At 38.4% G+C, this 27157-nt stretch overlaps 1 protein-coding gene and 1 non-coding gene across 30 annotated transcripts in view; both read right to left on the reverse strand.

The window, feature by feature from the left end:
* Positions 1-27157, reverse strand: part of WNK1 (WNK lysine deficient protein kinase 1) — a 159154-nt gene that overhangs the window by 107496 nt on the left and 24501 nt on the right. The gene's annotated exons all lie outside the window — the stretch shown is intronic.
* On the reverse strand, positions 24317-24442 carry LOC115832973. The gene has a single exon (XR_004028383.1). It is a non-coding gene; the product is annotated as a U4atac minor spliceosomal RNA (small nuclear RNA).

Below are 27157 nucleotides of genomic sequence, written 5' to 3' on the forward strand. Positions count from 1 at the left end.
ATATATGTCCCTCTGATATTTGTCACTTCTTTATGTTTTGCCATATTTATTATTTTTATTTTTTGAGAGGGAGTCTCACTCTGTCACGCAGGCTGGACTGCAGTGGCACAATCTCGGCTCACTGCAACATCTGCTCCCTGGGTTCAAGCGATTCTCCTGCCTCAGTCTCCTGAGTAGCTGGGAGTAGACAGGGTTTCACTGTGTTGGCCAGGCTGGTCTCGAACTCCTATCTCAGGTGATCCACCCACCTCGGCCTCCCAAAGTGCTGGGATTACAGGCTCGTGAGCCACTGTACCCAGCTGCCATATTTCTTTTAGATTATTTTCTGTGAAATAATACCGCTATTCTTCTCTCCACATCCCCAGAGCCACTACCTGGAATATGGTATTTATCACGCTATTGTATATTTTTATAGTTTTACAACACATTACTTATTCATGAATGATATACTATACTGTTTTGCACTTTGATTTTTATATAAATGTTATTTCTGTACTTATATTGCTCAATCCTGCTATTTTGTTTATGATCTTTAAAAATGAACTAATTTTGTACCCCAACAGAGAAGGCCATCCTTAGAGTGTAACTAAATAAACACATTTCCTTGTCAAATCAGCAGCATTTACTGTAGATTTTCAAAGTAACCATTATTTATCTAACTACAGTTTACAATACATAAAACTAACCTTTGAATTAGCGTACTTTTAGAAGCTGCTTATCAATCCAGGGAAAAAAGAATACATACATTAATTTTTTCAATTTTATTCTTTTTCTTTTTTTGTGTGATATCCCTGAGTCATAAGAATATGCACATATTTTTTGGCTAAACCTTGTTCATCATGTTCAAAATATGAATACTATGGAAAATGGCTCTTATTTATTGAACATATCCATCTAACTTTATGAAACTAGTTCTGACTACATTTATTTATGGCCTCAGGCTGGCTGCAGAGTCTGACAAAAAGAAAATCAGTTGCTGCTTCAAAAATATCTATCTCATTTACTGCCCATCTTCACACCGTAGTTTCAGTTTATGTATAATCATAACATTTTCATTTAGAAACAAATATAATTCCCCAGTCTTAACCTTTAAACTTTGTGACAAGAGATCAGTGCCAACCCCCTACACTTCCAAACTTTGTTATTCAAAGAAGAAACTGAAAATTAAGGATTTTTTTTAATTGTCTTTTTTTACTTCTAGAGGGAAAAAAAGATTCAAACGAAATCAGGATTTGTTTAGTATCAGGGCTTCAACAATAAGTCAAAGTCATTTCCATATCAATCGTAATAGAACTTCTATATTGAACAAGGATAGATCCTCCAAACCTACTGTTTATGACCCCACTGTCTGACACACAAGTGGAAGTCAAACTCCCTTCTCATATTTACAAATGTGATATGTGTAAAAAGCAGTACTATTGCCAGTTTCTAGCAAGCTTTTATCGAGAGGAAATGTTTCTCAAGTTTCTGTCATTTGTCTACTACTTTCACAATGTTTTGCCAAAACTAATAACCAGCTATAATATTTACTTGATATTTTTAACATCATAAAACAGGTACTTACTACCTATTTTAGCATCCTCGTAACTAATTAGTATTGCTGTTAGTTATTAAAAGAAATTTTGGGGCTTTAAAACGTTCATTCACGTACAACCTAAAATATCTACTATTTCTAGAAGTATATGTACCATATTTTGGATAATAATGCCCAAGTATACTACATGTACATTATCAGTTTCCCATTTCCACAGCCCTCTTCCCCATCACTCTAATTTTACTAATATGCTTATATGTAGAAAAACTGAGGGGAAGTTGATGACTGCTCAATTTTCTGGTTAGCAGGGGCTCCAGGTCTGACTTTTGAACAAACAATGGGGACAGACAAGGATTTTTCCTCCTGGTAGTCATCATTCAAAAAACAAAATAAATACACACTGTGCAAATTGAAATTTATACAGTATTTCTCTGATTCAATCTACCTCATCATTAGTACCACTTACTCCCAGAGTTCTGTCTTTATATCTGTCAATTTTCATTTGTAGTAATGATTGGAGCTTTCATTCATTCCTGATTTTATGATTATTTTAGTGGGAAAATAGGAATGGTTTGCTGCGCACAATGGCTGACGCTTAAAATCCCAGCACTTTGGGAGGCCAAGGCAGGAGGACCACTTGAGGCCAGGAGTTCGAGACCAGCCTGGGCAACAGAGCAAGACCTTGTCTCTTAAAAAAAAAAAAAAAAAAAAAAAAAAGTCAGGCATGGTGGCACATGGCTGTAGTCCCAGCTACCGGGTAGGCTGAGGTGGGAGGATCCCTTAAGCCCAGGAGGTGGAGGCTGCAATGAGCATGATCATGCCATCGCACACACACACACACACACACACACACACACACACACACACAAAGAAAAAAAGGTTATATTGGGAGTTGCTAGTGAGATACTATCCTGAACCAAATATATACATACACCTCTGCCTCCTCAATTTTCAACGCTGCTAAGCAAACAACCAAAGAGCGATACACAGGACATCAAAGAACAGGCTTGTCCCTCCATACTGAAAGGTGATTCAACATCCATTAATATCATTCAAGAAGTCTGTAGGGGCTTACAATTCAGAATGACAGTATAAACAGCTTACTTTACTGTTACCTACTTTCCCTCCAGATTCCATTGACATAACTCAAGAAAGTTACAGAAATAAAATATTAAATGCAAACAATAAAGAGGATGAGAGAGGAGCCATCAGCAGATACAAATGGCGAAATTCTGGCCCAAGAAGTAACAGCCTAAAATATAGTTGGAGGGTACCTGAGAAAGGAAGCAATACCTTTCCTCCAAAAAACAATGAGAGATCCAGTAAAGCAGAAATGAGACATGAGATTTTTAAAAACAAAGAATCTGTAGGACTGACTAATCAATGCCTCTTACCTTCCGTGCGCACAGCAAAATGATCACCCAATGCTTACCCTTGGGTAGGCAGGAAATTAAGGTTCTACTCTAAAGATATCAAAACAACTAGTAGGCCATTAGAGTGCAAATTAACATCTCAGAACAAAACCAGTTACCATCTGTTATTTTGGGGGTTCCCTGACCATTCACCTGAGAATGAAGTCTGACCATTAACAAGTAATGAGGCTTACTATGAGCTCTAAATACAGACAAACTCTAAATACAGAGTTTGCCTCATGGTAAGCCTCATTCTTAAATATCAGCAGGCCCACAGATCATCACACTTGAGAACTCACAAAGATAAAACACTCTTCCCATCAAAAAAGGGAAATTGCCTCAGAGAAACAAAAAATGCAGGAAATAGAATATACTTTTTAAAATGGTAAATTTTAAGTTATATATTTTACCAAAATAAAAAATAATTATAGCAGGCAATTAAAATAAAAATTATTGACACCCATATAGCAAAAAAACCTGAATGCCAGAGGAAAGCTATATGATCTTTTTATTTTCTATATATAAAGTATTACAAACTCACTGCCAAATAAAAAGGTGATCAAAGAAGATGAACCCAAAAAATGAAGGAAAAGTAAAAGTAGGATGTGTCCAGTACTTAATAAATTTTTTTTCTGGATTTTGTGATTTTTTGATATGACCTCTTTTAACTTTATAATTTGTTGTCATTTCTTCTTTCAGTCCAAATAAATATTCAGTTTTAATTTTTTTTTTTTTGACACAGGGTCTTACTCTGTTGCCCAGACTGGAGTGCAGTAGTCCAGTCCTAGACCACTGCAGCCTTAACCTCCCAGGCTCAAGCGATCCTACCATCTCAGCCTCCTGAGCAGCTGGGACTATGGGTGCGCACCACCATGCCTAATTAATTTTCTTTAAAAATTTTTGTAGGACGAGCGCAGTGTAATCCCAGCACTTTGGGAGGCCAAGGCAGGTAGATCACTTGAGGTCAGGAGTTTGAGAACAGCCTGGCCAACATGGTCAAACCCCGTCTCTACTAAAAATACAAAAATTAGCCAGGTGTGTGGCATGCACCTGTAATCCCAGCTACTTGGGAGGCTAAGGCAGGAGAATCATTTGAACCTGGGAGGCAGAGGTTGCAACAAGCCAAGATTGTGCCACTGCACTCCAGCCTGGGCAACAGTGAGATTCTGTCTAAAAAATAAATAAATAAAAACTTTTGGTAATGGCAGGGTCTCACTATGTGCCCAGGTTGGCCCTGAATTCTTGGTCTCAAGCAATCCTCCTGTTTCAGCCTCCTAAAATGCTGAGATTACAAGGTGTAAGCCACCCTGCCCAATCTACTTTTATAATTTTAAAGGAAATCTTTTACTTTAGAGAAGGCATAAAAATACTGTAATATAAAGCAAGAAGAGAAAATGATTAGGGGTGAGAAAATCAGAAGAAACTCTTAGAATGAAAGACATGCAGGCCAGGTGTGGTGGCTCATGCCTGTAATGCCAGCACTTTGGGAGGCCAAGGCGGCCAGATTGATTGAGCTCAGGAGTTCATGGCCAGCCTGGGAAACAGGGTAAAACCCCATCACTACAAAAAATATATATATATAAAAATTAGACAGACATGGTGGTGCACGCCTGAGGTCTCAGCTACTCAGGAGGTGAGGTGGGAGGATTGCTTGAGCCCAGGCGGCTGAGGCTGCAGTGAGCTGAAATTGCGCCACTGCACTCCAGCCTGGGCAACAGAGCAAGACTCTGTCTCAAAAAAGACATGCTCACCAAAACAAAAATTCAATGAAAGCTTGCAAAAATGTCAACCTAAAATGTCAGGCAGTTGGGGATGGGGGGAAGGTTGTTACAAGAATTCCAACATACAAATATATGCCCCCAAAAAAAGAGAATAGAGAAAAATGAAGGACTGAAAATTATCCAAGAATTAGAACACTTCCCAAATCAGAAAAACATATTTACAAGGGTCTATTTAACAACCCAATACAATAGATGGTAGAGAAAAAGTAAAAATTAAGAGAAGTTTCCAAAACCAAAAAATAACTAGGAGATAGGGAGAAATACCACGAGTGTCAAGGAGGAAAATGAAATAAACAGAATCCTAAACAAAACCAGATTTTTTAAAAAAGGAAAAGTATTTTCATATGTGGAGGCAAAGTTTATTATACATGCATCTTTTCTTACTAGCAAGACACTTAAATATGTATTCATAGATTTTTAAATAATTTATTAAAAAGAGGAACACAAAGGAAAAAAAAGACAGTTGTGCAGCATACTCAGAAAGCAGTAAGTTCAGATTAGCAGGATAGAAAAGTCTGAAGAATTCCCTAGGAAGGCAGAAGACTTGATATACTGGATGGGAAAATGAAAACTTTGAAAAGGCCGGGCACGGTGGCTCACACCTGTAATCTCAGCACTTTGGGAGGCCGAGGCGGGCGGATCATGATGTCAGGAGATCGAGACCATCCTGGCTAACACGGTGAAACCCCGTCTACCAAAAAATATAAAAAAATTAGCCAGGCGTGGTGGCGGGTGCCTGTAGTCCCAGCTACTCGGGAGGCTGAGGCGGGAGAATGGCATGAACCCGGGAGGCGGAGGTTGCAGTGAGCCGAGATCGGGCCACTGTACTACAGCCTGGGCAACAGAGCCAGACTCCGTCTCAAAAAAAAAAAAGAAAATGCAATAAGAAAAAAACTAAGGCAATTTGAAATGACAGGAAAAACAGGAAGCAGAACAAGGAAGTACAAAAAGGAGCTATATCCATAACTAGTTACCTTAGAGAAATGTCAGCCAGACACACTTGATTTTCACTTTTAGACATTTTTAAAACACAGAAGGCAGATATTAATATTACTCATCTTCACAATGTAAAATACATAGAATAGAGGACAGTGATTTTTTTTTTTTTTTTTTTTTTTTTTTTTTTTTTTTTTTTGAGACAGAGTCTCACTCTGTCGCCCAGGCTGGAGTGCAGTGGTGCAATCTCAGCTCACTGCAACCTCCACCTCCCAGGTTCAAGTGATTATCCTGTCTCAGCCTCCTGAGTAGCTGAGATTACAGGCGCCCACCACCATACCCGGCCGATTTTTTTGTATTTTTAGTAGAGATGGGGTTTCACAGTGTTGGCCAGGCTCGTCTCGAACTCTTGACCTCAAGTGATCCACCTGCCTCAGCCTCCCAAAGTGCTGGGATTACAGGTGTGAGCCACCGCCGCCTGGCCAGATAGTGATTTTAAGAGAGTGAGAGTATTATGGTCATCTTACAAAGTAGAGAGTAGAAACTGTCCGCATTTGATGCAATAATAAATAAAAGTATGGCATAGGTAGAATACCTAAAGTTGAAATTGACACCAACTGAACGCCGATAATTTGCATACTATCATTAGGATTGCTGCTGTATTATTATGATCATTTAAAAATCTAACGTTCCCCCAAAACCTATCTTTTTATAAAACTTAAATTTATTGGTATAAAGAAATTTTACATTACAATACTGATTCAAAACCACTAATCTGATGTTTCTCTTATATAGAAGGTAATCATAAAAATGTTACTAAACTCTAAATTCTGCCAATCTTTATTGAACACAATATCCATCCAACAATAATAGCTACAGCCTTAAAGAACACAGTAATCACAGTAAGAATGACATAATCATTATGAGAACGTATAAGTACAACAAGGAGACAAAAAAGAGATTAATTTCTGAGAGGATTCTTTAAAGAAACATTTATTTATTTTCATGAATATGAGTCTAATAGGAATGCAAAAAGAAGAATGTGCGTGTGGAAATGAAAATCAGCATGTGTATAGTAACTTAAAATAAAGTCTGGGAATTGTTTATATAATTTTAGAAGAGATGGTAGGAGAGAAGATTGGATAAACACTAAAATCTTGAGAACTTCACATAACAATAAGGTGGTTAAAATGTATACTGTGGAGAATAGGGCACCACTGAAAATTTTAAGATGTGATTGGCCGGGCGCGGTGGCTCAAGCCTGTAATCCTAGCACTTTGGGAGGCCGAGGTGGGCGGATCACAAGGTCAGGAGTTCGAGACCATCCTGGCCGACACAGTGAAACCCTGTCTCTACTAAAAATACAAAAAAATTAGCAGGGCGTGGTGGCGGGCGCCTGCAGTCCCAGCTACTCAGGAGGCTGAGGCAGGAGAATGGCGTGAACCCGGGAGGCGGAGCTTGCAGTGAGCCGAGATGGTGCCACTGCACTCCAGCCTGGGGGACACAGCCAGACTCTGTCTCAAAAAAAAAAAAAAGACGTGATCAGATTTGCATCTTCATAAGATTGATCATGCTTGCACTGGTGTGGAACAGAGAAGTGTAATTAGACTTAGGAAGATCATTCTTGGTTGATATATTGGTACAGATGAGGGAGAATCAAGATGACAAGGTGGCTGATTAGAAATGGAAAATGAAGATGTAAAGGAGGAAGAGAAGTCTAGGATGATTCTCAGAACTTTCTGGTTTTGTTTTTTAGGGGCAGGAAAAATGGTTAGGTAGGGAGACTTCTTGAAATAGATCTGTCTATAGCCACAAAGAAATTTAAGTTATCCCAAATTGATCACTCAACTTCAATTTGAGATTTCAGCTGGGTGCAGTGGCTCACACCTGTAATCCCAGCACTTTGGGAGGCCAAGGCAGGTGGATCACCTGAGGTTTCAAATTTCATTAAGTATTCTGATTATATTCTTTCTGAATTTCTCATATATTCATTTCCCTTTCCCTTTCCAATTATCAAGCTCCTTATTGCATAATACAGGAAAGTATGTGTTTCCTACTCCTCTGCCTTATAATTTCTTTGGTTCCTATACTTCAGAAAAATACATGACAAGTAGCACAACGGATGGAATAAAGGAATTAAGAATACACTGTTACAAGGTCCTTATACTAATCTTGAAGGGTAGAATATTATTTGAAGGTAGATTAATTTAAAATGTATACTATAAGCACAAGAGCAACCACTAAAAAAATTAAAAATAAGATACATGGTCAGGAGTGGTGGCTCACGTCTGTAATCCCAACACTTTGGGAGGCCAGGAAGGGCAGATCACTTGAGCTCAGGAATTCAAGACCAGCCTCGACAACATGGTGAAACCCTGTCTCTACAAATGCATACAAAAATTAGCTGGGCATGGTGGAGGGCTACTCGAGAGGCTGCGGTGGGAAGGTCACTTGAACCCGGGAGGCAGAGGTTGCAGTCAGCTGAGATTTGCACCAGTGCACTCTGGCCTGGGTGACAGAGTGTGGCTCTGTCTCAAAAAGAAGGAGAAAAGAAGATACTTGTTAAGCCAATGGATAAAAAGAGAAACGTTAAATGACCCCTAATGCATAAAAATTTTTTTCTTTAAAGGAACAAAGAAAAAACAGTAAGCAACAGTATCAGTAAAGCTACTACATTTACATGGCCTATTATAATGGGCAAACTTCAAGAAACTGTATAGCAAGAGAGTAGATAGATAAAACGGAAAGAAATTCCTAGAAAGACACGAACTACAGAAACTGTATTAGTCGGTTTCCATGCTGCTGATAAAGACATATCCACGACTGGGTTTAACGGTACTCACATTTCCATGTGGCTGGGGAGGCCTCAGAATCATGGCGGAAAGCAAGGAGGAGCAAGTCATGTCTTACATCAATGGTGGCAGACAGAGAATGAGAACCAACCAAGCAAAACAGTTTCCCCTTATCAAACCATCAGATCTCGTGAGACTTACTCACTATCATGAGAACAGTACGGAGGAAACGACCCCCCCCATGATTCAATTATCTCCAGCTGGCCCCGCCATTGACACGTGGAGATTATTACAATTCAAAGTGAGACTTGGGTGGGGGGATACAGAGCCAAACCCTATCAGAAACTGACTCAAGGAAAAAAACAAAAACAGAAAATCGGAATAGACCTATAACAAGAAAGGAGACTGAATTAGTAATTTAACAAACTTTCCACAATGAAAAGCCCAGGCTCAGATCACTTCACTGATGAGTTCTATAAAACACTTAAATAATTGATATCAATTCTTCACAAATTCTTCCAAAAAATATAAGAGAAATTCTATGAGGCCAGTATTAACCTAACACCAACATCAGATAGAGAAATCACAAGAAAACTAAAGAACAGTATCTTGGCCAGGCATGGTAGCTCATGACCATAATCCTAGCTCTTCAGGAGGCCAAGGCAGGAGGATCACTTGAGGTTAGAACAAGACCAGCCTGGGCAACACAGCAAGACCACATCTCTACAAAATTTTTTTAAAAAATTAGCCAGGCACGATGATACGCACCCATAGTCTTAGCTGCTTGGGAGACAGAGGTGGAAGAACTGCTTGAACTCAGGAGTTTGAGGTTACAGTGAGCCATGATTGCGCCTCTGCACCCCAGCCAAGATGACAGAGCAAGACTGTCTCTAATAAATGAATACATAAATATTTTAAAAGAACAATATTCCTTATTAATACAAACACAAAAATCCTTACCAAAATACAAGCAAATCAAATCCAGCAACTAATAAGGATTATTTCCCATGACCACATGGGATTTATCCCAGCAAGGTTTAACATCCAAAAATTAGTGTAGTACACCCCATAGAGTACAAAGCCTAAACGATTATCTCCATAGACACAGAAAAAGCACCAAAGTCCAATACCCTTTCATTTAAAAAAAAAAACATTCAACCAACTAGGAAAAATGAACATCCTCAGTTGAATAAAGGGCATCTAGGAAAACCCCACAGCTAACATTGTGCTTAACCTTATTAGTGCAGATGAGGATGTAGAGAAATTGGAACCCTCATTCACTGCTGAAGAGAATGTAAAATGGTACAGTCACCTTGAAAAACAGGTTGGCAGTTTCTTAAAAAGTTCAACAGAATTACCATATGACCCAGCAATTTCACTCTTTAGTATCTGCTCAAGAGAAATTCAAGTATATGTTAATATAAAACCTTATAAATGAATGTTTATAGCAGCATTATTCATAATAACCCAAAACTGGAAACAACACAAATGTCAATCAACTGATGAATAAACACAATGGTATCTCTATACAATCAAATATTACTCAACCATAAAAATGAAGTGCTGATCCATGCTATAACATGGATGAACATTAAAAACATTACACTAAGTGAAAAAAGCCAGTCACGAGAGATCACATATTATATGGTTCCACTTACATAAAATGTCCAGAATAGGCAAATCTAGAGACAAAGTAGGTTAGTGGTTATCCACACAACTGGAAGAGTTGAGGGGAAATGGGGTTTTCTTTTTTTTTTGGAGGAGGTAATTAAAATGTTCTAAAATTTAGTACTGTGATGGTTGCATAATTCTGAATATACTTTAAAAACCACTGAATTGTATATTTTAACCAAGTGAATTGTATAGTATGTGAATTATCTCAATAAAGCTGTTTATAAAAATGCAAATGGCAAGTTAACAATAAAATAATGCAAACCATCATCATATAGATTTAAGAACTGCCATATTTAGTCAAACCTATAGTGCTTCTAATCCAGTGTTCTGTCTCAGGGCCAGACAATATATATATAGTGAGAAGAAATGGCCCACTTCATTTAGGAAGAATAGGGAAGATAGTTCTAAAACCATACTGTCACCCAATATGAATGAATCTCTATTATCCTGATCCTTTCGAAAACTGTTAACAACCTCTCTTTTCATTTGGAATAATTATTTCCAATGTTTTACTACCAACTGAAAAAAGAAATACTATCATTATTTTTTACCTAAATTTACTATTTAGCTCTTGTAGGCAGTCTCCTTGTTTTAATTTACATTAATTAGGAGAACCAACACATTTTCTCCTTTTTAACTTTATAGGCTTTTCTAGTCACCCAACTTCAGTAAACTCTACTTTATAAAGTTCTTCCATAAAACAGCTAAGAATTTGGTATCTCAATAATTCTAAAAACTACAGAGAAAACGTCTGACTCATTCATTCATCATAAAAAGCCTATTATTTGGTAACAGTCATTTTTACTAGGCCACATGAAGATGTTTTTCTCTAAAATTAAATGGCTGGCTGATTGTGCTCTATTGCTATGTTTATTTCTCAGGTACAGGAGGATCATACAGAATTATGTTAGCCTTGTTTATTAATAATAGCAGCTACCGTGACTTAGTTACCCAGACTTAGTTACCAGGCTAAGGTGTCCATATGTAGTCTCATTTAAACCTTGTAGTAACACTAAAAGATAGATGTCATTACCCTCATTTTACAAATGAAGAAAACAGAGGCTTAAAGGTATTTATATCCAAGTTGTGTCTCTTGCCCTGAGTTCACTAGACCTGATAAGAACTCTATGAATTAGAGTTAAAGAAAAAAAAAAGTCATAGAATAATATGTTTACATACATTTTTTTTTTAATGTTGAGTACATATTTGTGTAAAAGCATGAAGAACTGGAAATACATACAAATATATGGTTGCCTCTGGGCAAAGGAGTAAAGGAGGTTAGGGTCAAGAAGGAACTTTCAGGTTCTGCTGTAAATTTTTTATATGGCTTTAATCTTAAACAAAACAATGTAAATGTATTCCTCGTTGTAAGCTTTTTCGTTACAAGAATAACAGTATCGGCTGGGCATGGTGACTCACGCCTGTAATCCCAGCACTTTGGGAGGCCGAGGTGGGCGGATCACGAGGTCAGGAGTTCTAGACCAGGCTGGCCAACATGGTGAAACCCCGTATCTACTAAAAGTACAAAAAAATTAGCCAGGCATGGTGGCTGGTGCCTGTAGTCCCAGCTACTCAGGAGACTGAGGCAGGGAGAATCACTTGAAGCCGGGAAGTGGAGGTTGCAGTGAGCCGAGATTGCGCCACTGCACTCCAGCCTGGGTGACACAGTGAGACTCTGCCTCAAAAAATAAAAAAAATTAAAAAAAAAGATTAACAGTATCATAAAAATTGAAACATTTATTAATCAGAACTAATATATATACTACTGTAGTTCTGTGCCAAGCTCTCTCTCACCTTTAGACCTTTGCTCTTCCTAAGCTCACAATATACACTGTTTCCCTCTCCCATTTCTTTTTTTTTTTTTTTTTTTTTTTTTTTTGAGACGGAGTCTCGCTCTGTCGCCCAGGCTGGAGTGCAGTGGCGCGATCTCGGCTCACTGCAAGCTCCGCCTCCCGGGTTCACGCCATTCTCCTGCCTCAGCCTCTCCGAGTAGCTGGGACTACAGGCGCCCGCCACTACGCCCGGCTAATTTTTTGTATTTTTAGTAGAGACAGGGTTTCACCGTGGTCTCGATCTCCTGACCTCGTGATCCGCCCGCCTCGGCCTCCCAAAGTGCTGGGATTACAAGCGTGAGCCACCGCGCCCGGCCTCTCCCATTTCATGTGGCTTCTTCTTTCAAAAAACTTCGCCTTGACAAGCTCTCTCACTTTTCCGGGGCTAGCGTAGGGGAGTAGGAATGTTTAGCTATAACCAAGATAATTAAAAAGTGCCTGTCTTTAGGTCTACATGGGGAATAAAGGCAGGAAGGCCAACCAACAGTTTGGTGTATTGGGAAATCCTGCAATTCCCCTCATCTGTTGTGCGCCCTCTGATAGGACCTGGGTAGAATGAAACTGCTATTCCCTATTGGAGCCTGGGAAGTGGAGGCAGTGACATTATGATGTGTTCTAAACCTGGCTTAATACATGACTCTTGGACCACCATATGCATAAAAATAAAAAGGCTAAAAAGAAACATCATCCCCCAATCTAAGATGAGATAAAAAAAATTATCAAGAAAGGGCATCATTTATATTAATGTCATATATTTTAAGCACAATGTACTGTGCTAAGTAAGCTGTAAATGACAATTTTATCTGCCCTCTTCAATATCTTTCACAAAGTGAAACCATTAATAAATACCTGATGAACTAAAACGGATTTCCATCTTAGGGTGGCAGGCTAGATATAAAATGTAATAGGAAGTGTAGTTTTTTTAAAAAAAGAAGCTCTCGGCCGGGCGCGGTGGCTCACGCTTGTAATCCCAGCACTTTGGGAGGCCGAGGCGGGTGGATCACGAGGTCAGGAGATCGAGACCACGGTGAAACCCCGTCTCTACTAAAAATACAAAAAATTAGCCGGGCGTGGTGGCGGGCGCCTGTAGTCCCAGCTACTCGGAGAGGCTGAGGCAGGAGAATGGCGTGAACCCGGGAGGCGGAGCTTGCAGTGAGCCGAGATCGCGCCACTGCACTCCAGCCTGGGTGAGAGAGCGAGACTCTGTCTCAAAAAAAAAAAAAAAAAAAAAAAAAAAAAAAAGAAGCTCTCTCAAAGAACCTCTTGCGTCAAGTATAAGCTGAAACCCAGAAGAGGATGTTATTATAGAAAAGCAAAGATCTACGTTTTAGATAAATTAAGAACCATACTGTACAAAAACTAATTTTCACATACATGATATAATTTATAACAGCACTTAATGATCATTATTTATAACAGCACTCTGTTATCACTGAAATGTTGTGCATATACATGAAAACTTCCAGATAGGCCTCTCTATTCATGTAGTAATTATCTTTTTCTTAGTTATAAGAAAGTCCTTTATTATGTGTTCATAATTGTGTGTGTGTGTGTGTGTGTGTGTGTGGTGAGAGAGAGAGAAACAGTAAAATTCTGTTACTGACATTTCTAGATTTCTATTCTAAGTATGTTACTTAATTATTATATATTGTGGTACTATGACATCCACAATATTTACTACCATCTGCCAATCCTTAAAAAAAGGGTTTATACCTCCTTTTTCAAATATCAAGCTGTCTTGGGTCTAGAAGATTTTTTCTATTCTAGAGAATTGTCTCTAGAATCCAAACATAGCACATTTCCCTTATTCTTTCACTACAGCTATAATTCATTTCCATAGAAGACCTGGTTAAACCTAGCTTTTCTAGTCAAATGATCAAGCAAATCCTCTTTGGACTTCTACATCTTCATTTCTAAAATTAAGAGGAAGAGATCAGGCAGAAAGAACCAGAAGATGTACTTAAGTTCCCTTCCAAAAGAAAGAAAAGGAAAAGAAGGAAGGAAAAAAGAAAGGCAAGACAGAGTAAACACTAAACAAAATAACAGGCTATGAAACTCATAGTAACACTAAGATAAGAGACATCAAAAGATGGTCTTTTTAAAACTGTGATTAGCAGTTTCTTGTAAGCCCTTAATCTCACAGAGCATGTTGCATTCAACTGAAAAAAAGTCCACAATGCAGCTTTTACACACACATACACAGGTCAAGACAGATTCCTTGGGAAATGTTAAGTATGTTTACTATCCTTAAAAATGAAAACAAGCAACAGTACCCATAGACAACCAAGGGCTCAGAAGGATAAGGAAAAGTCTTTCTCCCTAATAATCTCTATTTGTCCACAAAACTTAGTTTACAAACCACTTTCTCCGGATGGGGCACGGTGACTCGTGCCTGTAATCCCACCATTTTGGCAGGCCGAGATGACAGGATGGCTTGAGGCTAGGAGTTTAAGATCAGCTTGGTCAACATAGCAAGACGCCATCTCTAAGTAAAAAACAAAATTTAATAAAAAATAAAAATATGAAAAGATAAAAAGAAATCACTTTCTCCAAAAAAGCCGTTTCCTTCTATTCTACTATAGCCCCAACCCTCAAGACTGTGTTAAGTATCTTACTTCCCCATCTCGCAAGAGTGAGTTAAGTAGCAGGCACTGTTGGCAGTCTACTACAGGGTCATTCCCAAACCCCCTCCTCCTTGCTAACCATAATCCTTCATTTGGTTTAAGCATCTATCTTGTACTAGAGGAAAAGCAAGCCCCATCTCCTGTCAAGACAGTCATAACTGGCTTAACCCAATCATGGAAGTTCCATTTTCAGTATTTGATCTAGACAAAGCCATGTGACCCACAACTCTGACCAGTAAGATATGAGGCATTGTAAAAGAAATTGCTGTTTCTGCTGTTGAATGCTGTCCAGGATGCATGTGATGGCTGAAAATAGGGCCATAAGGGGCATTAGCCTCAAATACATGCTGAGAATGGCAGAGAGACATTTGATGACATAACTGAATCAATCTGACACTGCCTTACCGTCTATGAAAAATTATAAAAACATCCTGAAAACTCTGTGCTTTCAGAAGATGCTTTATCAAGGCAGAAATATCACAGAAAATATTTCTATTACAGGATTTTTCTCACTCCATTTTAACAAAGATTATTTGCAACTCAAAGACAGAGAAGAGCCTCTGGATCCTTGCAGCATCTAAAATCAGAGTATACACCCTCAATACATGTTCCCTGAATAACTGTGCTAGTGTTTGTGTGTACGGTGGGAAGAGGAGTTGAGGCTAAAAAATGCTGGTTGACTGAAAAAGACTTAACTAAGTTAAGCCCGGAGTTCAAGACCAGCCTGGGCAACACACAGTGAGACCCTATCTCTAGAAACGTTATTTTTGTTTTATTGTGTTTTTGATTTTTGAGACGGAGTCTTGCTGTGTCACCCAGGCTAGAGTGCAACGGCACGATCTTGATTCACCACAACCTCTGCCTCCCAGGTTAAAGCAATTCCCCTGCCTCAGTCTCCTGAGTAGCTGGGATGACAGGCACACACCACCATGCCCAGCTAATTTTTGTATTTTTAGTAGAGATGGGGTTTCACCATGTTGGCCAGGCTGATCTCAAACTCCTGACCTCGTGATCCTCCCACCTCAGCCTCCCAAAGTGCTGAGATCACAGGTGTGAGCCACTGCACCCAGCCTAGAAGTTTTTTTTAAAAACTTAGCCTGGCATTTGGTGGCATACACCTGTAGTCCCAGCTATTCACTGGGAGGACTGCTTGAGCCCAGGAGTTCAAGGCTGCAGTGAGTATTGAATCACTGCATTCCAGTCTGAGTGACAGAGTGAGACTCTGTCTCAAAAAAAAGAAGTATAACCACACAATTTCTACTAGGACACTGAACAGAGAACAAAGGACTAATAATACAGGTATACAGGTAGAACTGGGGACAAAATCTAAATTTTATGACTAGCAGCGTGTACCATTTATTAGTATAGTACCATACTATGCTAAGTAAAAGTTATTCTTTCATTTTAACAGCAAAGAATTCTATGTCTTTTACTTTATTCTTATCTACCTACACATAGTACACTGTTAAGCTTCTCAATGAAGAACTAGAATGGAAAATCATTGGGGTTTTGTACTTCAGACTATAACTTTTACCAAATTTATGATTCTTTATCATAAATCAGGAGCCCTGCTTGGTGCCATCAACAAAAAACTACTTTCTCTCAAAATTATGGGCTAAGAATCTCACCTCCCCGCTTCCCAGTCTGTATCTGTTCTAGTTTCTACCCTTTCCTCTACTCCTGATTTCACCAACAAAGATGAAATGTAGCCTCAGTATGTTCTTTCATTATTATGCCTTAATTGAAGGAAGCATGTGGCCTTCATATTTGAGAACCAACTAATAAACTTTCCCACAAAAACTGTTATAAGCAAAGGTTAAAGTCTAAACTATTAATATTACTGGCACCAAACAGATGTTTGCTCACTTTCTTCCCCCCGCCCCACCCCGAGACAGAGTCTTGCTCTGTCACCCAGACTGGAGTGTAGTGGCACGATCTTGACTCACTGCAACCTCCGCCTCCTGGGTTCAAGCAATTCTCCTCCCTCAGCCTCCTGGGTAGCTGGGATTACAGGCACCTGCCACCAGGCCCGGCTAATTTTTATATTCTTAGTAGAGACGGGGTTTCACCATTTTGGCCAGGCTGGTCTCAAACACCTGACTTTGTGATCCTCCCGCCTCGGCCTCCCAAAGTGCTAGGATTATAGGCGTGAGCCACCTCACCTGGTCCTCTCACTTTCATTTTTAAATATATTTTTCATATGTAACATATTTCAGATACACTGTCTGGGTATCAGCTTTTGCTGGTTATTCTGGGAACAATCATTTCCGGTACTGGCATTATAGGCCTTTTTCACTTAAGTCAACAAACAACTAACAAACTTTTAGAAGTATGATCCATTAGTGCATAAGTTGATCTCATGTTAGCAGAGTATAACTATAAATTATTATTTTACTAAAAATATCGACAACGTTTAATTTCCATATAGTATTACACACAATAGCTTTTTTTTTTAATTTCAAGACGCTGATGTGAAGGACAATCTATCATGAAACAATATACCCATCTGTGATGGTTAGTTTTATGTTACAATTTTGCTACAGTACTCAATTATTCTATCAAATACTAACTAGGTGTTGCTATAAAGGTATTTTTGTAGATGTGGTTAAACCTACAATCAGCTGATTTTATGTAAAGGAGACTACCCTCAATTATGCAGGTGGGTCTCATCTAATCACTTACAAGGCAGGAAACTGGGATTTCCTGAGAAATCCTGGCTAAAGATTGCAGCATCAGCTCCTGTCCTAGAGTTCCCAACCCAGTGGCCAGCTCAACCAGAAGACAGATTTCAGACTTGCCAGCCCCAACAACCAAGTAAGCTAATTCCTTGAAATTACATATAATATCTGTCATATACAAAATCTCCTGATGGTTTTGTTGCCTTGGAGAAACCTGATACCATTTTTCACACTAAAATTACACACACACACACACACACACACTCTATGTAAAGCATCCACATATCCATGACAACATCCAAGTTTTTAACATTTTTTTGTTGTGCCTGTCCTGAGATGGACAAAGAGTGGAAATGCACAGAGGTCCTCAGCCCAGCAGAAGACAGACGGTCTTTACAATAGAGCAGCCTACATACATTAAAGTGTGTAAGAATAATGAAAACCGACTTACACAAAAGATAAAGATTTTTTTTAAACACACAGAAAGCTAATATAGGTGAAGAACCAGGCAAGCATTAAACACAGGAACCCACAAAAACTACGATAATAATGTAGTTTCAAGCTTTTGTTAATAACTGACACCTAATAATAGCTAACATTTATTGACTTCCAGACCCTGTTCTGGTGCTTTACATATATTAACATATTTAAACTCAACAACACCTCTGTGAAGTAGGTACCTACGTGGGCTTGGTGGCTCACGCCTGAAATCCTAGTACTTTGGGAGGCTGAGGCAGGAGGATCACTTGAGCGCAGAGTTTCAGATCAGCAACAGTGAGACCCCATCTCTACTTTAACCAAAAAAGAAATGGATGCACAAGAGGATTACAATAAAAAAGTGGCAAAGCCAAGCCAAGGTGTAAACACAAGCTGCCTTGTTCTAGAGTCTGTGCTTTGCCATTCCACAATACCACCTATGAAAGTAGAGAAATAATTTTATTTTTATAAAGTAGATTTATAGTCTAATATGTAGGTGTTTTAAAAATTAACAATGAAAATTAATTTCATTTAACTCACTTAAATAATGAAAATTACATAAAAGACTACTAGGTGTAAAACGCAAAGAAAATAACTATCCAAGAAAGGCAAGGCAGAAATAAAACACATAGAAGGCAGGAAGAAGACCAACTCCAAACATACCAATTATTACCATAAATGTGAATACGTTAAAGTTCTCTATTACAAAAAACCTGTGGAACAGGCTTTAAAAAAAAAGTCTAGCTAAACATTGTTTATTTATAACAAACACATCAAAATTAAAATGACATAAAAAAGAAGATAAAGGGCCGGGCACAGCGGCTCACACTGGTATTCCTAGAACTTTGGGAGGCCAAAGTGGGTGGATCACCTGAGGTAAGGAGTTCGACACCAGCCTGACCAACATGATGAAACCCCGTCGCTACTAAAATGCAAAAATTAGCCAGGCCTGGTGGCGGAAGCCTATAATCTCAGCTACTCAGGAGACTGAGGCAGGAGAATCGCTTAAACCCAGGAGGCAGAAGTTGCAGTGAGCCAAGATCGTGCCATTGCACTCCAGCCTGGGCAACAAGAGTGAAATTCTGTCTCAAAAAAAAAAAAAAAAAAAGGAAGATATAGGAACAAGTAAAACAAAGGTGAAAAAAGAATGACAATATAAAAAGGGAATGTGTTAAGCAAAGAGAATCATTTGAGAAAATGCTGCATATTTTATATTGATAAAAAGTACAATTATTTAAGTATATAACATTCATGCTTAACCCAGCCTAAATATAAAGCTATGAATATATAACATAAAAACCGTTAGAAATACAAACAGAAATTGACAAACCCACAACTATTTTGTAGGGCTGACACGTTTATCAAATATCAGCTAATCAAGTAGTCTAAGGAAACAAAAATATATGAAATTTAAGCAATATAATTAACAAATACAGAATTTTTTCCCTTAATAAATACTGTTTTCAAATAAACATAGAACTTTAATTTTTAAAACAGCATACATTAGACTATAAATAAAAAGTTTTAATAAAATCTCTAAAGCAGAAATCACATAAAGCATAAGTTATACTTTGGCATATAAAACTAGGGATCTGAGTAGCATAAATGAACAGCTCTGAAGATCCCAACATCTGCATTTCGTAAGATGCCAGAACAGTACAGTCAGATTACACTGAGGCCCACAATCAGCAAACCCCATCCACTGTAATTTATCAGTTTTCAGTGGCCAACTCAAATGCGACAACCAAGGCTGATGGGATTACTTGAATAAAGCCTTTAAAGAGCATCCAATCTACACGGGAAGCAAAAAAATAAATAAAATTAAAGAGCAACTAAAATCAGTAACAAATAACAACAACCAAAAAAAGGAACCTGGAAAAGGCAGGGTCATGTGGTGGCTCACGCCTGTAATCCCAGCACTTTGGGAGGCTGAGGCGGGCGGATCACGAGGTCAGGAGATCGAGACCATCCTGGTGAACACTGTGAAACCCCGTCTCTACTAAAAATACCAAAAATTAGCCAGGCGTGGTGGCGGGCGCCTGTAGTCCCACCTACGCGGGAGGCTGAGGCAGGAGAATGGCGTGAACCCGGGAGGCGGAGCTTGCAGTGAGCCGAGATCAGGCCACTGCACTCCAGCCTGGGCGACAGAGCGAGACTCCGTCTCAAGATAAATAAATAAATTAATTAATTAAAATAAAATAAAATAAAATAGAAAAAAAATCTCTTGGAAGTTAAAAATATATAATGGCAAAAATGAAACTCAATAGGTTGATCAAGCCATGATTTTCCATTAGGAAATCTCATTGAAAACAAAACCAAAAAATAATGTGAGAAAAAGATATGGACAGGCTGGGCGTGGTGGCTCACGCCTGTAATCCCAGCACTTTGGGAGGCTGAGGTGGGTGGACCACGAGGTCAGGAGTTCGAGACCAGCCTGGTCAACATGGTGAAACCCCCATCTCTACTAAAAATACAAAAATTAGCTGGGTGTGGTGGTGGGCGCCTGTAATCCCAGCTACTCGGGAGGCTGAGGCAGAACTGCTTGAACCTGGGAGGCGGAGGTTGCAGTGAGCCAAGATCACACCATTGCACTCCAGCTCTGAGTGACAGAGCAAGACTCCATTTCGGGGGGGTGTGGGGGGAGAAAATGATATGGATATTAGACCATTGGTCTGGGAGAACCAACATATATGTAACAGGAGTTCTAGAAGGGGCAACATAAAAAACAGAGGGCAAGAAATGAAATGAGTAGAAGGTAAATTTTCAGAACTGATGGCCAGTGAGTTTCCAGACAAAAAGACACAATGGAAAAAAGAGACCCACACCAAGGCACATTGCTGAAATTTCAAAACGCTGAGGACAAGACAAAAAACCTGAAAACTTCCAGAATCAAAAAAAATAGGTTACAGGGAACAGAGAATCCTACTAGCCTCAGACTTTAACAGCAATACCGGAAGCTAGAAGAAAATGAATAAATGTCTTTAAAATTCTGAAATAAATTATTTCCAATCTAGGATTTGTTATCCAAACTACCTATTAAAGGGGAAAGGGAAAGGAAGATGAAGGAAAATATTTTCAGACATGTAAGTTCTCAAAAATAGTTATCTCCCAAATGACCTTTCTCAAACAGTTATGAAGTTATTCTTTCACAAATGAGGAGACCAAGAAAGGTAAAGAAATGGGATTCTGGAAGCAGGATCAAAAACCAGCCAGATATAAGAAGAATCTCCAAAATGAGAATGAATGAAGATCCCCAACCTAAGCATCAACCTAGAATGCAACCAGTACAAATGGTGAAGTTTAGAAGTTTAAGAGAGGTTATCTCCAAAAAAGAAGAATATCTAAAAGTTTTAATGTAGTGACAAGAGATTTACACAACTAGGAGGGAAGACTTCAGGAAAATAGTAATAAATATCTTAACTGTGGTGATGGTTTCATGGATGTGGACAACTTATTAAATTTGTACCTTTTAAATAGGTACATTTTATTATGTCAACTATACTTCAATAATGCTATTTTTAAAAATAAAAAATAAATGTCAACAAAAATATTCATATTAAATGCTAACATATTATAAAATAAGACACAATCACATCAAAGGCAAAAATTTAAAGACTGTAATTCATTATTGATAGTTTTTATCACCAACTTCTTGAGATGGTAGGGAAAGGTTGTTGAACAGTTTAACAAGAGGTACTTGACATTCAGAAATTGAGCTGTCCAGTAATAGTAGCCATTAGCCAATTAAAAAAAAATTCCTTCAAGATTCACACATCTGGACTGTAAAAATAAAATAAATAAAATACAATTTCTTTAGAGGTGGGAGTCTTGCTCTGATGCCCAGGTTGGAGCACAGGGGCACGATCATGGCTCACCGTGGTCTCAAACTCCTTGGCTCAAGCAATCCTCCCACCTCAGCCTCCCAAAGTGCTGGGATTCAGGCATGTATGTGTCACCACGCCTGGCCCCAAGTATGGTTATTGAGTACTTCACTGAAATGTTGCTGGTGTGAACTGAGATATGTTAAGTGTAAAACACACAGCAGATTTTGAAGATGTAATAGAAAAGAATATATACTATCTTTATAATTTTTATACTGATTATATGCTGAAAGATGTTTAGGCCAGGACAGTGGCTCACGCTTATAATCCCAGCACTTTGGGAGGCTGAGGTGGGAGGATCACTTGAGGCCAGGAGTTCGAGACCAGTGTGGGTAACATAGTGAGACCCCCCCCCCCCGCCGTCTCTAAAAAAAATTTAAACATTAGCAGGGTGTAGTGGCATGTGCTTGTAGTCCCAGCTACTTGGAAAGCTAAGGCCGGAGGATCGCTTAAGCCCAGGAGTTTGAAGGTGCAGTGAGCCATGATCGTGTACCACTCACTGCACTCCAGCCTGGGTGACAGGGCAAGACCCTGTCTCAGAAAAAAAAAGAAACAATGTTTGGATATACTGGGTTATATGAAACATATTATGAAATTAATTCCACCTGTTTTTTTAAATGTGGCTACTAGAAAATTTAAACTAGGTTGGGCGCGGTGGCTCATGTCTGTAATCCCAACACTTTGGGAGGCGGAGGTAGGTGGATCACTTCAGGTCAGGAGTTCGAGATCAGCCTGGCCAACAAGGTAAAACCCTGTCTCTATAAAAATACAAAAATTAGCCGGGCGTGGTGGTGCATGCCTGTAATCCTAGCTGCTTGGAAGGCCAAGGCAGGAGAATAGCTTCAACCTGGGAGGTGGAGGTTGCAGTGAGCCGACATCGCTCACTACAATTTTATTTCTATCACTTTCTCCTTGGATTTCAATTAGATTTCAAAATTCCCATTAATTCATAGACTTAGGAACCGCAGAGTAATATATCCAATGTTATTCAACTAAGCCTTCTAAGATTAGATCTCTGATTTTGGAAACATTATTCTATCAAATAGTTCCCTTGGTTTTCTCATCTATAAAATAGGAATGACAACCTACTATGTAGTTACTGAGAGAACTAAATAAGATGTACTACAGGACAGCTTAGTGGCACTGTTAGGGACTTGCCAGATCAGTCACCCAGCAATGTAAATACTTCTATACTATTTTCTCTCAAAATGCAACATTCACATTCAGGCCTAATAAAATGATAATTAGGTCATCAACTTTCAGGGTCGCTTCAGACCAAAAATCTCAGAAGTTACTTTCCAAAGTCAGTCTATGACAATGACTTAAAATTATATGAAACTTCAAACTCAAATGTTAGTCTACCACAGTTTTTGTTATTTGTTACTTAAAATAATCCAGCCAAGTATACAAAATTGTCATTTTCAGATGAACAAAAAGGCTTAGAAGTGAGGAGGATATCCAGATTCACACAAATATTAATATTGCTAGAAAACTTCATTTTAATCTTTGGATTTTAAAAATAAGCCACAAATCCCATAAGAACTCAACCACTGGGAGGGGGAACAAAGAAATCTGACAGAACTAGAGAAGACTGGGAATTTTAATTTAAGTTCTCAAAAAAAAAAGTTATCTCAATCATTAGAACACAAAGTATAAAGCCCATTTGTTTAAAATAAGAGCACATTTATACTTTAAAATTAAATCTGTAGTCTCCACAGAATATCTTTCAAAAACTCAAATCCAAAAAGGTTCTGAAGATTTTTAGTGCCATTGGTTTGTGTTATAGCTAATGCCAGTATTGTGCCTATTAATAAGAGACTAAATAAAAAGCAAAAATAAAACAGATCATTTAATTAACAGATCATTTAATTATAATTTAATTTATCTAATGAAGACCAGCAATTATAAAACTTCACAGGCACCTAACTTCAGTTGTTATAGAAAATCATAATCATTTGTACCTTTCTAAGAAGGAACACTGTGTTCAGAGCTTATGTTATGATTAATGAACAATGACAGGAGCTAAAATTCATATAGCCACTATATTTTCATTTTGTGGCAAATAGCTGTCAACAACTTACCGTATGATTTAATTAAGTGGTTAAAATGATCTAGCTTCAAGTTTATGCTCTAAGTAAATAGTGCAAAACACCCACCTCAGAATTACACCACCTGACAGGTGAGAACGCGTGGGTGTTTCTACAACTCCTGAGAGTAGCTGAAGGCTACTCCTTGGAAAGCGTTAATTCTTTAATCCTTTTAACCTGCTGCATACATGGGCTTCTGCAGGTCCAGATAAATGTTCTCGGACACGGAAGTGTGATACCCATGTGGAAGAAGACTTGGCTCAAATATTGACTATGCCCCAAAGCTTTGCCTGACCACTGCCCTGATCCATCCACCTCCAGTTGGAAGCACCTCAGAGCTAATTGAAATGATGGGGTCCCAGTTTTATGGACAGGCACTGACACATTTGCTGTAGAGAGCTACTAATGCAAATATTCCAAACCACACCAAGAACATCGAGATGTTTCTAAAATATTTGGAGTTATGGTAGTCTCACTTTTATTTGCTGCCTATTTGTTAACTTAAACACGCTAATAAACCTTTCCACATCTTGTAAAAAAAAAAAAAAAAAAAAAAAAAGAGTGGGCAGTAAACAGTTTTTTCCCCCTGTGGAAAAGCAGTTTTTCATTCTTCCAAAAATTGTACCAAGGTAAAGCAAAGCTCTAGATGATGCAGGCATGTTATGTAGGCGTTAGCAGTACTGCCCTCACTATGTGCTCACTGGACAGTAGTGCAACCCCAAGAAAAAGATGGTTAGCAGTTTTTGTTGTTGTTGCTAATGAAATAAAACAAAAAACAGCTCATTGCTAGTAAGGAAACTATTTTGTGAAACTTTCTTCTTTTTATGTGTGCATATACTAAGTCACAATGTAAATGTATTTCTTAGAATGAGTCTCAGAAAGGTTTGAAAGCCACTGCAAAGTAGTCTGTCTATAGCAAACTACTATACATTCAATAACTGGAGAGATGTTGAAGGAATCAGACTGTACCAAGGTAAAAATCCTTTTTGACTGTGAGAGGATAAGAAGCATATTTAAGGCATGTGCCTAAAGCTGACAGGATTATCCAACTCTACCACTCAGTTTACTAATTAGACAACAAACTCACCCAAGGTCATTCTTCTATAGTTTGCATTAGAACTAAGTCTCCCACTCTAAAGCTCAAAATAAGCTCCACAAAGACACTTTAGCATGTTTAAGTATTAATTCAGAATTTCCTATTTGGTTTTCAATAACCAAAAGAAACCGCAGCTTAACACATGGAACTGTTTCCTCAAATACTATTCTACCAGATTAATGACCATGCCAGCTCTCCCATTAAAAGCTTTTTCTAGCTAGTTACTTGGTACTTAGGTTTTTATAGCACTTTTCTTTTCCCATTATGCTCAGTAGTGCATGCAACACACTACACTTAGGAATGCAACACACTTCCTTTGGGAATGCCTAACTGTGGCCATAACTATGACTGAAATTTTTGTGAATTTCTATCGTCTGTCTAAACTTAGAAGCAAAGTACCACAAAATCAAGTTAAATCAGACCATATTTTTGTGATTAGTGTACCTCACTATTAAAACATTATATGTATTTTAACAGTTATCATTCAAAACTTGAAGTATATCCAAAATACTCCATTCCCATCTCCTAACACATCTTCACTGACAACTGATTAAGAAGAGAAACATGTTAAGGACAGAAGTTAAAACGGAATTAGACAAAGATGGGGCAGATTATCACAGCTTCATACTACAAGCAAAGGTTTATTTCTACATCCTCTTTCCTAAATATCTATAATAAACTCATATTTCTTGCCAAGAACTCCAGAAAAGATGCCTCAAATTATTTCCATAAAGAAAACAACATTACCCATTAAGCAACTCTGTTAATGATTATCCACAAAATTCCAAATTTTAAAAAATTGCTTAACATTGGGAATGGCAGAGGTACTGAGCCTTATTATGACTAATCAAGCCAGTGAAGTACACAAAAAATGCAGGCAAGAGAAAAAGGAAGCTGAGTCAAGTTCAGTGTTCTTCGCATCCACAGAGAAAATGCTTTATTCTTTATTTCTCAAACTTGTAGTATAAAGATAAAAAAAATCCACTATTTTAATTTCACAGTCCAGTCAATTCACATGGCTGTATGTGAATTTTTCTTTCAGAAAATTAAGGGAAAGGAGCCAGGCGCAGTGGCTCATGCCTGTAATCCCAGCACTTCGGGAGGCTGAGGCAGGTTGATCACTTGAGGTCAAGAATTCGAGACCAGCCTGGCCAACAAGGCGAAACCCCGTCTCTACTAAAAATACAAAGATTAGCCAGGTGTGGCGCACACCTGTAATCCCAGCTACTCAGGAGGCTGAGACAGGAGAATCACCTGAACTCAGGAGGCGGAGGTTGCAGTGAGCCCAGATGGTGCCACTTCACTCCAGCCCGGGCTACAAAGTGAAACTATGTCTCAAAAAAAAAAAAAAAAAAAAAAAAGAAAAAGAAAGAAAAGAAAGGCAAAGAAAATTAAGGGAAAGGGAATTTATAGTGTGTCTGTGCATTTTAATATTATAGTCACAGCAACATAACCTAAATTACTTTCCCAACAGGGAATTCGAAATCTGAAAGCAAATACCACTCACATGTCAAATAAAATAACTGCCAAAAATTTACTCACTCATTTTTCTAAAATGTTATAAAAATGAGTACATTATTCAACTCTTTTGGAGAAAAGGAGACAATATGATTTAGAAAAAACATATAATTAGTGACAATTTTAACAGAAGAGAATGCTCTCCCACTGAACTTCGTAAAAACAAAAGAAAATCCAGACTTCATCTGTTTTACTTTTACATTTCAGAGCAGTAAAATTCTTAATTTCTTATTTCCCAAACAATACTCCCCATTATTGTTTGCTCCCCCTGTAATGTTTATTCCTCCCTGAGTTCTGAGATTCCCAGGTATGGAATTTGAATTTCCTGGTAGTACCAGCTTTTACTCATATTTTTAGAACCTTACTGTGACCCTGTGGTGGTGCTCACCAGAAAGAGCATGAGAGAGAAGTCATACCTGTATTAATAACTATTACCAGTATTAGTAAGAATTTAAAATGTGTTCTAGAGTTTACACGTACTGTCCTTATAATTTTATATTTTAATAAGTCATTCAGAATCTTAAACTAATTAATAACAATGAGTGTTAGCATGATAGATATTTCCTCCCAATTTCTACAAATTACTTTTTTTTTTTTTTTTAAAAAAAAACAGACCATTGGCCGGGCACGGTGGCTCACACCTGTAATCTCAGCACTTTGGGAGGCTGAGGCAGGTGGATTAATTGAGGTCAGGAGTTTGAGGCCAGCCTGGCCAACATGGTGAAACCCTGTCTCTATTGAAAATATAAAAATTAAGCCAAGCATGGTGGCATGCCTGTAATCCCAGCTACTCAGGAGGCTAAGGCAGGAGAACTGCTTGAACCCGGGAGGTGGA

This window comes from Nomascus leucogenys, chromosome 23 (genome assembly GCF_006542625.1).
Source record: "Nomascus leucogenys isolate Asia chromosome 23, Asia_NLE_v1, whole genome shotgun sequence".
NCBI classification, from domain to species: Eukaryota; Metazoa; Chordata; class Mammalia; order Primates; family Hylobatidae; genus Nomascus; species Nomascus leucogenys.